The sequence below is a fragment of the Amborella trichopoda genome, chromosome 1 (genome assembly GCF_054954075.1).
Source record: "Amborella trichopoda isolate Santa Cruz 75 chromosome 1, AtrichopodaSantaCruz75HAP2 v2.0, whole genome shotgun sequence".
NCBI lineage: Eukaryota > Viridiplantae > Streptophyta > Magnoliopsida > Amborellales > Amborellaceae > Amborella > Amborella trichopoda.
Window position 1 is genome coordinate 39,559,130 of NC_142336.1, and position 14,018 is coordinate 39,573,147.

The window sequence follows — 14,018 nt, forward strand, 5'->3', positions numbered from 1 at the left end:
TAAAATCAGTCCGATATTAGTAACATCGGAACCGAGGGGTATCTTTGAAAAAAAAAAAAGTGGTGTGAGTCCGCCGGGTTAATTTTTGCGAAAATTTGCATAAATAACTCAAAATTTTAATGTGGAAAGAGTTCAATGGGAAAAGAACGAAATTTCTTGTCCTACACATTGTGAATTATATTATGAGAGTAACAATCCTGGCGTCCCTTAGCTGCCTGCATGACCTTTCCTTTTGGAGTAAACTACTTGTTCATTGGCCTGATGTTTCATTTTAGCCTGTTTCTTTGTTGTTTGCAGGGGAAATGAGAGAATATACTTGCGGTAAAAGATTGGGTGATGGAAGAGGAAAAAGACGTAAAGAACTAATATTTCAGGGCCAGGAGATTTTCTAATAGAATTTGCACAGCTCTATATATGAGAGAGTGATAGTGAGAGAGAGATTGGATGACGTTTTAAATAACTGCTCAATTTCAAAACACTTTTTCTCACAAGAAAATTGGAGATCATTATGGAAGCCAAAGATATTCTAATCCTCTTTGATTCGCTCGAGTAAAAACCCATCTAGAATTAATTTTAGGATCTCAAATTTTGAATATGTAATCTCTTTAATTGAACTTTAGTATAAAAAATATCTTAATTGTACGCCATACGCACTTGAAAAAAATAATGTATTGAGATTGAAGGGAGACCATCCAATTTTTAAATGATGAGATCTAAGTGTTAAAAAAAATTCAGAATAATCAGTTAGTAATTCTTAAATGGTTCTCAAAATCTCATTGAATTAATCTTCTCAAATAAGTATGAAGGTAATAAAAGTAAACTATGCCCCAGAGGGAACATAGTATAATTGCTTGAATGAAACTATTCTAATGACTTCTCTGCACCACAATGAGCCAAAACTCTTTGGACTTGTAGGGCTGTCTCCCACTGTAACTACTTTTTAAGCCAGTCTCATAAAACTTATCTGTGTCTGTGTCCATGTAGCATTAGAAATAACTCAAAAAGATTCAAGAATGTCACTTTAGTGGCTCTTTCCGAGTTAACATTGGTGAAAAGTAACATGTGGTCACAATTGCTTATGATCATCCGACGTGAAATCTGTCAGTTTGGGTGTGTCATAAAGTTCAAAAAAAATTCCTTTAAAATTTAAGCTTAGTCAATGGAATAAATACAACCTCTTAATTTCTCATCTAATAGTCAAGATTAATTATGACCATGTTATATCAAAGATAACTAGTATCATTATATACTTTCCTAAAATACTAATGGTGGTAGGGTATCTCACATGTCAGCTCGTGCATGTTGTCGGTATGGACCCTGTTGATGGGGGTAATGACAAGTAGATTAAATTAATCAAAACAATAAAATTAGTAAACTTATTATTATTATTATCTCATGTTCCTTTCATTCAGTTTGTGAACAAATAAACAACGGGAAAGGCACACGGTACAACTTAATAAAAACAAAAAATATTAACAGATAAAATATTGAGAGCAAATAGAGTATAATTTTATATACACAACTGTAATCTTGGTGTGATTGGTATGCGGTGGAGGTAGATGCGAAAATATCGTATCGATTACTCATCATTGGATCAGGTTCATGGTAGAGATGTGGCAAAGACTTTTACGATCTTTTAATTTAACACAATACTCCACTAGGCCGGGTACTAGTAATAGCGGAATTGAAATAAGTATACGGTTAAGAATTTACCTAGTTTGGATCCAAAACCATTATTGCTAGAGTTGAGATAAACATGGGTTGAGAATTTACTTGGTTTGGATCCAAAATTCGAATTTTGAATCCTATTCAAATCCGGGTAGGATCTAAGATTTGGACCCAAAATTCGGATCCAGATCTAAACTTTCGATCCGAACTCCTATTTGGATAAAATATGGGTACAGGTGGATCCTATCGAGATCCGACTCGGTTAATAAAATAGTATATGTTATTATAAGGAAATGTAGAGGATGAGACAATTTACTTTTAGTACAAGAAGGTCACAACACCTATTGATCGTTAGATGTGAAATCGGGTGTTTGAGAATGTGTCATTAACTAGGCACAATGTTAGAAACAAAATTTCTCAAATGTTGTGACACACTTCAATCCATTAAATATTACATCCAATGGCTAATATTGTGACCTTCTTGTGTAAAAAATACTAGTAATATACATGTGCATGGCACATGATGTTACATTTAACCATTGAAATAACTTTTTACGCTATAAAGATAAAAAGTAAGAATTTATTGTTCCATTATCAGATATGGGCTTCTATTAGATAAAAATTGTCTAAATATTTTTTCATACTAGGTTTAGGTTTTGGAAGCGCAAAAAAAGTAGAGACAGAAAATACAAAGAACTAAAAGAAAAATAAATAAATAGAGGAAAAAGAGACGAATTTTTTTCACATTTTCAAGTAATTTGTTATCCATAAATAATTCTTTTCTGCTAATAAACTATGATTTCAACCATATTATTTATCTATCTTAATTTGTATTTTTTAGCTATTTTTTATCCCTTTTTTTTTTTTCTATTTTCAATTATATGAAATAATACTAAAATTGAAATTACTTTTATTTATATTTAAAATATATTATTTACTTGTGAGAAAAATAAGGGGTAGGAGACGTTAAGAAGAGGAAACAACCCACCCACTCTTGGACTCATGACTGTGCGTGTCACAGGTGTTCGATCGAAAAAGGAAAATTACAGAAAGAGCTATATGCGTGAGGTGATGATGGGACGCTAGCCTTTGAGGTTGCCCAATAAAAGGCCTTACATCAGCTTGTACCGGCGTATGTAGCATGCGTAAGCCTGGACCAACCCCCACATGCACGCAACAACTTTCAGTGTGCAATACCATACACGCGCCCCAGACAACATTTAATCGTTTACGATGGTTGGGTTCTTTAATAGCACTATTTCTTCCCACATTGCTCATTCATGTGAGTTAAAAAACCACCCCGTCATGAATAAGAATGCTGGTTAACTTGGGATAAATTGTAGTGAGATGGTGTACACTCTTTCTTCCCACATTGCTCATTCATGTGAGTTAAAAAACCACCCCGTCATGAATAAGAATGCTGGTTAACTTGGGATAAATTGCAGTGAGATGGTATACGTGCGATGGTGTACGCACGACAATATATGCCCTTCATGAATAAGAAGGTTGTACGTCCGATGGTGGCAATTAAATTAGATGATAAAAAAATAAATAAATTATTAAAAATAATAATTGGGTGCCCATCACCCTATCATTTATCAAAAAAATTTAAATTTACTTACCCAAAAAACATAAAAACTCTATTAAGCTATTATCTCATGGGATTAATTCATTATATGATTAATAATTAATTAGTTAGTTAATTAGGATTAAAAAATTAGTACTAGCTCATAGGATATTAAAAATATATATATATACAAATTCTAGTCTATTGGATATTAAAAAAAATTAGTTTAGAGGATAGTTTAAAAGAGAAAAATAACACTAATTCATACCACTTTACAATTTATTTCAAGTTGCTTTATCAATTATCCGACATTACAAATATAATTTTTTAAAATTTATTAATAACCAAATCTTGTATATTGTTTATTAATTTATTTATAATATAAATTTTATAATGTATTATTTTTTTCTTATAATTGTAAATAAGATTTTTTAAATTAGATGATATTATAAGACATTTTATATTTTTATTTGTATAGCAAAATAATTATAAAATATACAGTTATAAACCAATAATTTCAATTTCAATATATATTATTATAGTTATTTAAATTATAATAATTTTAGATAAGTAAAACAAATTAATAAATATTTGATACTTTGATGTGATACTAATTTATGTGGGAAATTAATTTTTTAATGTTAAAATATGGAAGTGTTTGTAACTAGTTACCTCACATTGCAAGTATGAATTTACTTATTTAATTTTTAATTTTATTAAAATAGTATTGTAAATTTATATTTTTCTTATAATTGTAAATAATATTTTTTAAATTAGATGATATTATAAGACATTTTATATTTTTATTTGTATCGTAAAATAATTATAAAATATAAAGTTATAAACCAACAATTTCAATTTCAATTTCAATGTATATTATTATAATTATTTAAGTTGCAATAATTTTGGATAAGTAAAACAAATTAATAAATATTTGATACTTTGATGTGATACTAATTTATGTGGGAAATTAAATTTTTTAATCTTATAATATGGAAGTGTTTGTAACTAGTTACCTCACATTGCAAGTATGAATTTATTTATTTAATTTTTAATTTTATTAAAATATTATTGTAAATTTATATTTCTAAATTATATATTTCTATCCACACTAATTATTATATATTAGATTTATTTATTTGTGAGGGTCATACCCTTGTTTTTTGAATCACATTTATTATAATATTGTAATTAATAATTATACTAATTACAATAATAACCAAGTCTTATATTTTATTAATTAATTAATTTGTTTTAATTATACAAACATCCAAATAGAAAAACAGCATCTCAATAATCACCTATTTTTACAAAGTAATGAAAATAAGTAATGCATCACTCCTAAATTCTTTTAGAAATTAAGATAACACTATTTTTAGAGATTTATAGTGATTTTTTAAAGATTTTTTGAGACAAAAATTTCCGATTCCGCCTGATCCGAAATACCGATTCATCAGTCTGGATGGGTTTTTGGGATGCCCAATCCAGGGCACCGATCCGTTTTTTAAACTGCCGCTAATATTATTATAATATAATCTAATACACTATAATCTAATAAATCATTTAGATATGGAAAACTTTCCCCAATCCCTATAGGCAATAGGGAATAGTATTTTCACCAACCCTTATCCACCATCCGTTAAATTAAATCGAAACGTAAGGCAGTGATTTAAAACCCCCGTGCGTGAAAGAGCGATTGGTTGAAAAGCTTGATAATATCAACCAGAGGTTTAAAAATTGGATCGGTGCCCCAGATCGGGCACCTCAAAAACCCATCCAGATCGATGACTCAGTGATCCGAATCGAGAATCGACTGAATCAGTCGGATTTAGCCTTAAAAAACATCTGAAAAAATTTATGAAAATTTATTATAAATGTTGTTTTTTAGGAATGCAATAGGAAATGGGGGTACTCCATTAAGAACTTTCATTGTTTTGCATCAATATGTGAATATTGATATGTTCTTTCTACGTATGAACTACTGTTAACTATTAAATTTATATCACACAAAAAGATAAGCATAGAATTATCATGGATGAAGTATATCATCATACATAGAGTACAACAAAGAATTGATTAAATCGATGAAAAATGGCCACCAAAATCTTGAAATGGCAGAAAACCCTAATCCACTTAAAAAAAACCCAAATTATTACAACCTAACTAACTATAATCCAAAATTATTACAATCTAGCTAACTATAATATTATATACTTAAATTGAAATTGTTGGTTTACATTTTAAAATTATTTTACTATACAAATAATAACAAATCCAAAATATCTTATAATATCATCTAATTTAAAATATATTATTGACAATTGTAAGAAAAAATAGTACATTGCATAATTTTATAATGCAATTTTTTTTCAAAAATCTAGTTTTTTAGGTTTCTAAAATAAATTTAGTGGAAGATATTGTTAGTAGAGAGAGAGAGATAGAGATTTCAAATAGCCTCATTGTATGAACCATGTCTTTAAATTAATATTCCTAGATTTATGTTAAAGACTACCATGTTATAAAAATAAAAAATATAATTAGACTATTTATTCCTAAGTAAAAAAAATTCTAACAATAGGAAATCATAGATGAGAGGGAAGAAAAGAGCTAATATGCTTCAAGCCTATATTGTATTACCTTTACATATCTAATTTAAGCTTACGATAGTCGCAGCTCAAATGCATGCTTGAAAAACATGATACTTGTTGTATTACCTTTTATTTATTTATTGATAAGAAATACTTTTAATAATACATTTTCTTTTTTTTTTTACAAGAAAAATAAGAAGATGGTATTGTCTAGGTACCTTTTATTTTATTTTTTGACAAAAATAATTTGTTTTTTACAAGAAAAATAAAAAGATGGTATGTTTTATTTTTTTTAAAAAAAAAGAATGTTGCCCAGGTTCGAACTAGAGACCTCTTGCATTAACCTTCAGAATAAAAGAATATATTATATTTTCAAGCTTTTACAGTGGGAATTATCCCACATCGAAAACTTCAAGGAAAATTAACATGTATAAAAGACTTGAGGACCAGAACGTTAATAACAATTGAATGGGGCATGGGGTCTCGTGATGGTCAGTGTGGTGACATCAGCTCGCCATGATAGAGTCCCCCTAATTGAAAACAAATGTATGATGTCATACTACGCTGGTTCGGGAGATACTGTGAATTTTACTGGAAGGTTCACTGTAGAGACTTGAGTTGTTCAGGCGTTTTTCTAGAAGGCTCACTATAGCGAACTGCGAATTTTACTAAAAGGTTCACTATAGAGACTCGAGTTGTTCAGGTGTTTTTCTAGAAGGTTCACTGTAGCAAATTTTACTGGAAGGTTCATTGTAGAGACTCGGGTTGTTCGAGCGTTTTTCTAGAAGGTTCACTGTAGAGACTCGTTCATTGTAGCAAATTGCGAATTTTACTGGAAGGTTTACTGTAGAGACTCGAGTTGTTCAGGCGTTTTCTAGAAGGTTCACTGTAGCGAATTTTACTGGAAGGTTCATTGTAGAGACTCGGGTTATTCGAGCGTTTTTCTAGAAGATTCACTGTAGAGACTCAGGTTGTTCGGGCGGTTCACCGTAGAGGTGACGAACTCCCCTTGTCGACTTGCCCAAGTTGGTGGGCAACTTTTAAATCACTTATATCAACCATACCCCTTTCTTCCCTCGTGTTCTCTACGAAGCTCCCTCTCTCTCGCTTGCCCTCGTCTCTTAGTAGCTGTGGCTCGCTCTCGTCTCTGAGTAGTTGCAGCTGCTAACATCTAAAGAGCACATTGAGAAACATTGGACTCAGAATTAGGGTACTGAAATCGGTGACTAACTGCATTTTAATTTGATTTATAGTCTGTAAATCACAATAAAAACCCTAACTTTGATTAGAAAACTTTATTTTCTGAGTAAAAAAAAAATTCAATTCATATTTCCGTCATATTTCCATGGTGAAATCGCCTGCATTTATCCTCATTTGTATGATTTTCTTTGCTCGAACGAAGCCACAATCTCTAAATAAACAACAATCCCAAATCAAGAATAAGACCCTTTTTTTCTAGAAAAACCAACTCAACATTTGTTAGTAGATCCCAAATTGAAGAGTTCCAATAAAACCCTACGCTTTTCCCTAATAAATCACCAAAAATGGGAGAGGAAATCATAATCACAGAAAAGGGAAGAGAAAACTACATATGGGAGAGAAAATTTTGGGTTTGGATAAAAATAAATTAAGTGATTTCAGATTATCACAATTTAAATCGAACCCTTATCATGAATAAACACCAATATTTTCTTTGATGTCTAAAATAAGACCAAAATTTGTGATTATATCCCAAGATGGAATTTGTGAATGAAGCCATCTGTTTCACAGTGCTAGATGCAAAATCAGTGAGTAGAAAAAAAAAATTACTCACTAAATCACCATAAAAAATACTTAAAAAGGTACATATAGGAGAGTGAATATTTTTTAGGACATTATGCATTCGTTTGAATGAGATCATTGCCATCAAGGTTTTGGATTTTTTATAATACGAACAACAATTTGGTGAGCCTTTGGTTTTATACCTCATTGCACTTAATGAATAATGGTTCTCATTTTTTTTTTTTTTGAGTATTCGTATATGATCGTATTTATTTTTTTACTTTTTAAAATCCATCAAGGAGTTGTTAATTAGCTAAAATTTTTGAGCTGATGTTGTTATTATTATAATTAATACTATTATGGTTATTGTCCAATGGAATTCAATGTTTTTTCTTTTAGAATATTACTTTTTTTATTTTAGGGATATGACAATGTTCATTTTCAGACTCTTTACTATGAGTCGTCACAATCTTGCCCTTTTTGCATATAAACTTGTAATTATGATTTCAATTTACTTTAAAAGGTTCCTTTTTATCGGTTTTCCTGATATCCTTTTTTAAAAGGTTTAGGGTCTGATATTGATCACATGATGTTATTTGGTGTTTTGGATGTGAAATTAATAGTGTACCCATGATACAAAACTGAATAACTGCTCCCATTGCCCAATTGATTGTGTTATTCAGGCTTGTTGGACATGATCCATATGTTGTTTGATGATACTTCAGCGTGTTACTGTTGAGCAAGAGAGCTTGTTCACGATGTTGAATTGCTAGGAGTTATTTTAAGAGAAGCTGGCATATTGTTTTTGAAACATGATATAAATACATATTCCTGCCCCCATGCTTTTGTTGTATAAATTATAGTTATAGCAGTGTTTAAAAAGTCGGTGAGTCGAACCAGACGTCCGGTTCGACTCGGGAATCGGTACACCTGTATCGGTTCCAGCAAAACACAAGGAATCACCTGTGTCTAGAGAAAACTGGGTGATTCCCAACAGTAAATCACTCAAGTCACTGTTCAAACGCGGGTGAACAGTGTGATGGAATCATCAAAATTTGGCATTTTTTTTTATAATTATTGTGCTTTTTCAGCATGTGAATCGAATATTTCTGCTTTTTTATTTAGCTTTTCAACCTTAACATTCGATAAATTGGAGTTGATCTTCAATTTCGATCACAAATCGGCGGATTTATGAAGAACAACGCATTTTTTTTAGGTTTCTGCTATTTCTCTGATTTCAAGCAAAATAGGATGTTATTTTTTGTAAAATCTGAGGGTTATTGATCTTAAGAGTGTTACTTAGGAGAAATTAATCATACCTTGTGAGTATTTTGGTCCATTACTACTCAGATTTGGATTTGAAGCCATGGTTGCAGAAAAACAGGTAAGAAGATCGATTTTCCACCATTGAATCGATTGCACTCAAGTTTTTCCAAATAATTTGTTAATATTATAGGTTTTTGTTTCCTTATTGTGTTATTTATCATAAAACTTATTCAATTAGATCGAATTTGTTCGATTTGAGGTGAATTTTCGAGTTCAAATGATTGATGTCAAGTTGGGTCTGCGATTTTCCTGTGTTTTTTTTTTTTCCGCTATTCTTTGAATTACAGATGAAATAGATCACTATTTTGTATGAAATAAGAGCGAAATTATTCGTGATTGTGTTATTCCTCAGAAATTGTACAACTTTCGTGTTGATTTTGGTGGATTTGTAGTGGATTTTCGATTTTGAGTCACGATTTTATGAAGAAAAGTAAGGGTTTTTTTTTTTTTTTTTTTTCCCCTAAACTACAAAGGGACATATGCTACAAACATTAAACTGACATGGATGAGGGAAAAATTCAATGTGCTGCCTCGGACATATAATCTGAGGATCTTACTACGATATACCCATGCGTACCTCTTCTATCTGATAGGCATAACTATATTTTCTGATTCGACACAAGGCACAATGCCGATGATATACTTGCAGCTATTCGATGACATTGATGTAGCTGAGAGGTATGTGTGGGGTGCAACTGCACTGGCATTCTTGTTTCGGAGTTTGTCAAAGGTCATTAACTCCAACCACCGTCATTTGAGTGGCTCAGCAACATTGTTACCCGTACATCATTTTTCTATATGCTTTATATTCTTGGATGTGCTTAATTTAATGAAAAAATGTCTTTACAATGAGAAGTTATTCACATATGTGATTTAAACGTATCTATTTCAATGTTGGGCATATGAGCACATCAAGCTGTTTTGACCCGAGCCCAAACAGATTCAAGCATAATTGCCTAGAGCCCTTAGATGGGCTACTCCTAGAAGATGGGTGAACACGCGACATTTTATTCCCACACAACGTCAAGAGCTTGATAATATTAAACCTGAATAGGTTTGTGTAAGAAACTCCTTTGTTAATTACTTGCTACATATTAATTTTTCCAGTTCACATCAATATAAATTTTCTTTTTGTAATATTTTATAATGCCTTTCGTTCTAATAATTTACAATGCCTCTGCTGGTGTCTTGGACCCCATATGAGGACGAGCCTGACATTGGAGAGGAGGATGAACATGATCAAGCGTATGTGAGGGAGGTATGTGCAACGAGATTATGTCGTACATACCTTATATTCGGCCATGTATGTGAGGGTTACATGCCAGATCACATCCTTCTCCAGTTTCGTTTTCGCCAGTTGATTCTTGTTGCCCCATTGCAATGGCAAAGGAGAGAGAAGCATGGGCAAAATCCTGAGAGCTGGGCATCTGAGCTACAAACTGATATCACACTATGGGAGAGGAGATTAAAAAATATGTGTCAGGGAGGGGGTGACATGGCTGACGATGAGCCATCAGAGGAGTATGTAGCCTGGTACAGACTCAAAACTAGGCTAATTATCCATAATTACCACCTACCAAGGACTCCCAAATACAATCCTTCAAGGTTACCAAGGTGAAGACAATGTGGTAGGCCACCCACATCTCTATGCTGAAGTGCTTTAAGAACCATTGTTTTGTCATTTTTGCTAATTAACATTTGCTTTTATAATGTAGTGGGATGACATCTACCATAACACAGAGCTCTTGAGAGACAATATCATATCCGAGAATTGGGAATTGGCCACTGAGGCGTTTGGTTACCTATCCAAGTATTGTCCTATTCCATTAAATGAGCCTCATGATGATAATGAGGGTGATGATGTATTTGGGGACATTGGAGGGACTAGCTCCTGATCAGAAGATCTGATCTCAACACAGCCCATTCCTACACCAGCGCTATCTGAGGAGGTTAGACGGGTGTTGTGCCCTCGAAGACGCCTATGTCGTGGAGTTGAGAGCAGCGATCCAGATGGTGGTTGTAGCAATGTAGATGGTCCCCTTGGGAAAGGTAAAGGGATATTATGAAGCAGGTTGGAGAAGCTTAAGCCAATACGTAGGGGCCACAATTAGTGGAGAAACTTCAGTCATTGTGCAGTCCCGCAATGTAGTAGTAAATTTGGAAAGTTTTATTGAACTTAATGGAATTTTATGACGTTACTTGTAAATATATTTTTGCATCGATCTCTTATGTATATGGTATTTGTCCCAGTTTTTTGATATGGGTGCTGATATTTTGTGAAGGCAGTGAATACTGATTACATAATTATCATTAATTTGAGAGCACAGCTTTTTTGGATGCATTTTTTATGGGCAAAGTTTTGGCAGAGACTCTCAATGAGAGAATTGAGTCCACGATTGTAAATAATAGATTTGTGTCTTATTATATATTTTCTTTCATGATATTTGCACTTCTAAGTTAGCCCTCTTAAATATTTGAGTCTCAATTCAGACCTGTGTCATGTTGTATGGGTGGTGAGGTTGAGTGCTTATGCTTCAACGGGTGTGTTGTGATACCCATGGTTTGTGGGTATTTTAACAATTCCAGCAACAATATGCAATTTTGGCAGGTTACAATACTTTTTTTGTAGTTTACTTTCTCTTCTTGTTTCTTGGCTAGTTGTGTCGGCTTTAATTTTGTGACTTTAGTGACTTTTCTTAGGCTAAAAAGTCTTTAAATATGGATGAAGAATTTCATGTCAATAGATATTGGCAAGAGAGAAAGGGTTATTGAACCAACGGGTCAGACAGATGTTACAAAAGAGTCACCAAATGGTTCTTTAGATGCTTGATAATGCTGTCCTTTACATGCACCACAAGGTCCTTTACATGCCTAAAAAATAACATAAATATTGAATATTCACATAAACCCCAAAGTCAACTACAAAAGGGGGTATTTACATGTCTCCAAAATTCAAAAAATTAGTCTATCCAAAAATCCTTTAAACATATGTGCCCTTGCAATTTGCCATATCCTCCATACGAATGCAATCCCGTAATTTGTCATATCCTCCATGCAATTGCATCCCTTACGTTTGTCAACGCCTCAACTCGGTTCAAGATCCTGAGTGGCTCTATAAGAGACAGATGTATTGTAAGTCCAGTATGTAAATCAGAAGATAAATGGAAACTAAAGCTCAATACAAATAATTATATTTATTATGTTCAATACATAAAACAATCAAGCACTTACATCCCAAACAATTTTACCGAACAATTGTTCTTGTTATGTCCACTCCTATTGCAAACTTTGCACTTCCTTCCAGTGGGTGGCCTTTCCTCCAACTGTATTTTTTGCATAGAAGCTTTTCCTCCCATGAAGGTTTTCTCTGAAGGCTTTCTCTTTTTAGTCCTTGATCGTCTAACTGCTCGTACACATGGTGGATCAAATACAAAAGGGGAGGTATAGACTGATCTAATGGTGCCATATACTTCGTATTCAGCGATACTGCAATGAGTAGAGGCTGATGGTGCATGAGTATTCGATAAAGACTCTCTTGTTGCATTGACCTCCTCAGCTAACTTGGAAAAACCCAACTTCACTTTTTTAAATAGATCATCATTTCTTAATACTGGTTCTACAATTATTCTCACAAGGTCATAAAGTTCATGACATCGAATGAAACTCGGAAATTTAGATACAATCGAACTACTAGCACCACATTTGTCTTTGACGCCCTTCTTCACCTCCATTGTCCACCGGCTCAAAATGTAGTTAGATGAGATCTTCAATACATTCATCATGTTGAACACTTTAAGCATATGTGAACAAGGGATTCCAACGTGCTCAAAGAACCGAATGTGCATGTACACTCCTTCCCTGATTCAATGAATGTAAATGTCCGAGGGATTGGCACGCCGCAAATGTCTTTCACCTTATATTTGGTATATTTAGCATTGCCTTCTATTAATTTGCTAAGGCAATTTAAGGACTTTACCACCTCTTCTTGGAGCTTTCCAATTACTTTCTGAGTGTATGTCTTTGTTGCATGCTCCTTGATAAGAAAGGCTATCTTTGGAACATGTGTATGTAAGATCTTTACTATATTTCTCTTTTTATTTGATAAACTTCTTATTTTGCAACTTTTCAATAGCATGCATGAATTTTTACAAACCTGCACCAGAAGTGACATACATCTTTAAATGACGTTTGAACCGTTCACTTCGTTGTGTGGTTTTAATGCCGGTTATGAACCTATCAGCTATATATGCATCAACCCATTGACTTTAACCATACAACTACTTGAGCCAACTTTCCTCTTGAAGATCATATTTCTGAATCATAGCCAACCAATCTACCTTATATTACTCAACGGCGTGGGCTGCAATACACTTCTTAAATTCCTCTAGGAATAATGGGTGCACACGTTCAACATGACTTAGATGTATTTTAAACTTTCCCATGATGTGCCACTTGCAAATGTGATGATTATTATTCGGAAAAATTGACTTAACTGCAGCCGTTACAGCTAAAGTGTCACACCACAAGTTTTAAAACACTAGAATCCTTGAGATGTGACAGTCGATCCTTAATAAAACAAAATTTTAAACTTCACCATTTATTGCTGTAAAACAAAATTTTCCATTTCTAAGAGTCTGTACAAAGTCTACTCATAACTAATATTAACATGAAGGTTTAGATATACATCTGTTGATAGGACAAAATCAAAAGTTACAAAGGAGAATTTAGTCATGACTACAATTTCTTCACAAGCTGGTCCTGCTGTGCATTCAAACTATGAGACTGCAATTACCCGAAAAATAATTTACCATAGTTTGATGAGTTTGGCTACTCAGTAAGCAATCATCATAGTCCTCAAACATAACCATGGGTGGAAGATATCAATACTTTCAAAAAGGGAGATCTATTAAAAACAATGATAGCAAAAGCATTTATGGATAACAATTTCACTTTCAGAAATGCGCAATTAAACATAATCCAAATGATTGAAATTCATATAAACATTTTAACAGAAATGCATTACTCAAAGGATTTCACAAATTACCCTATTGGCATCCCAAGTTGGTCACCTATATACCCCAACAGTGTCCTGGATGGGTCCAAATAAT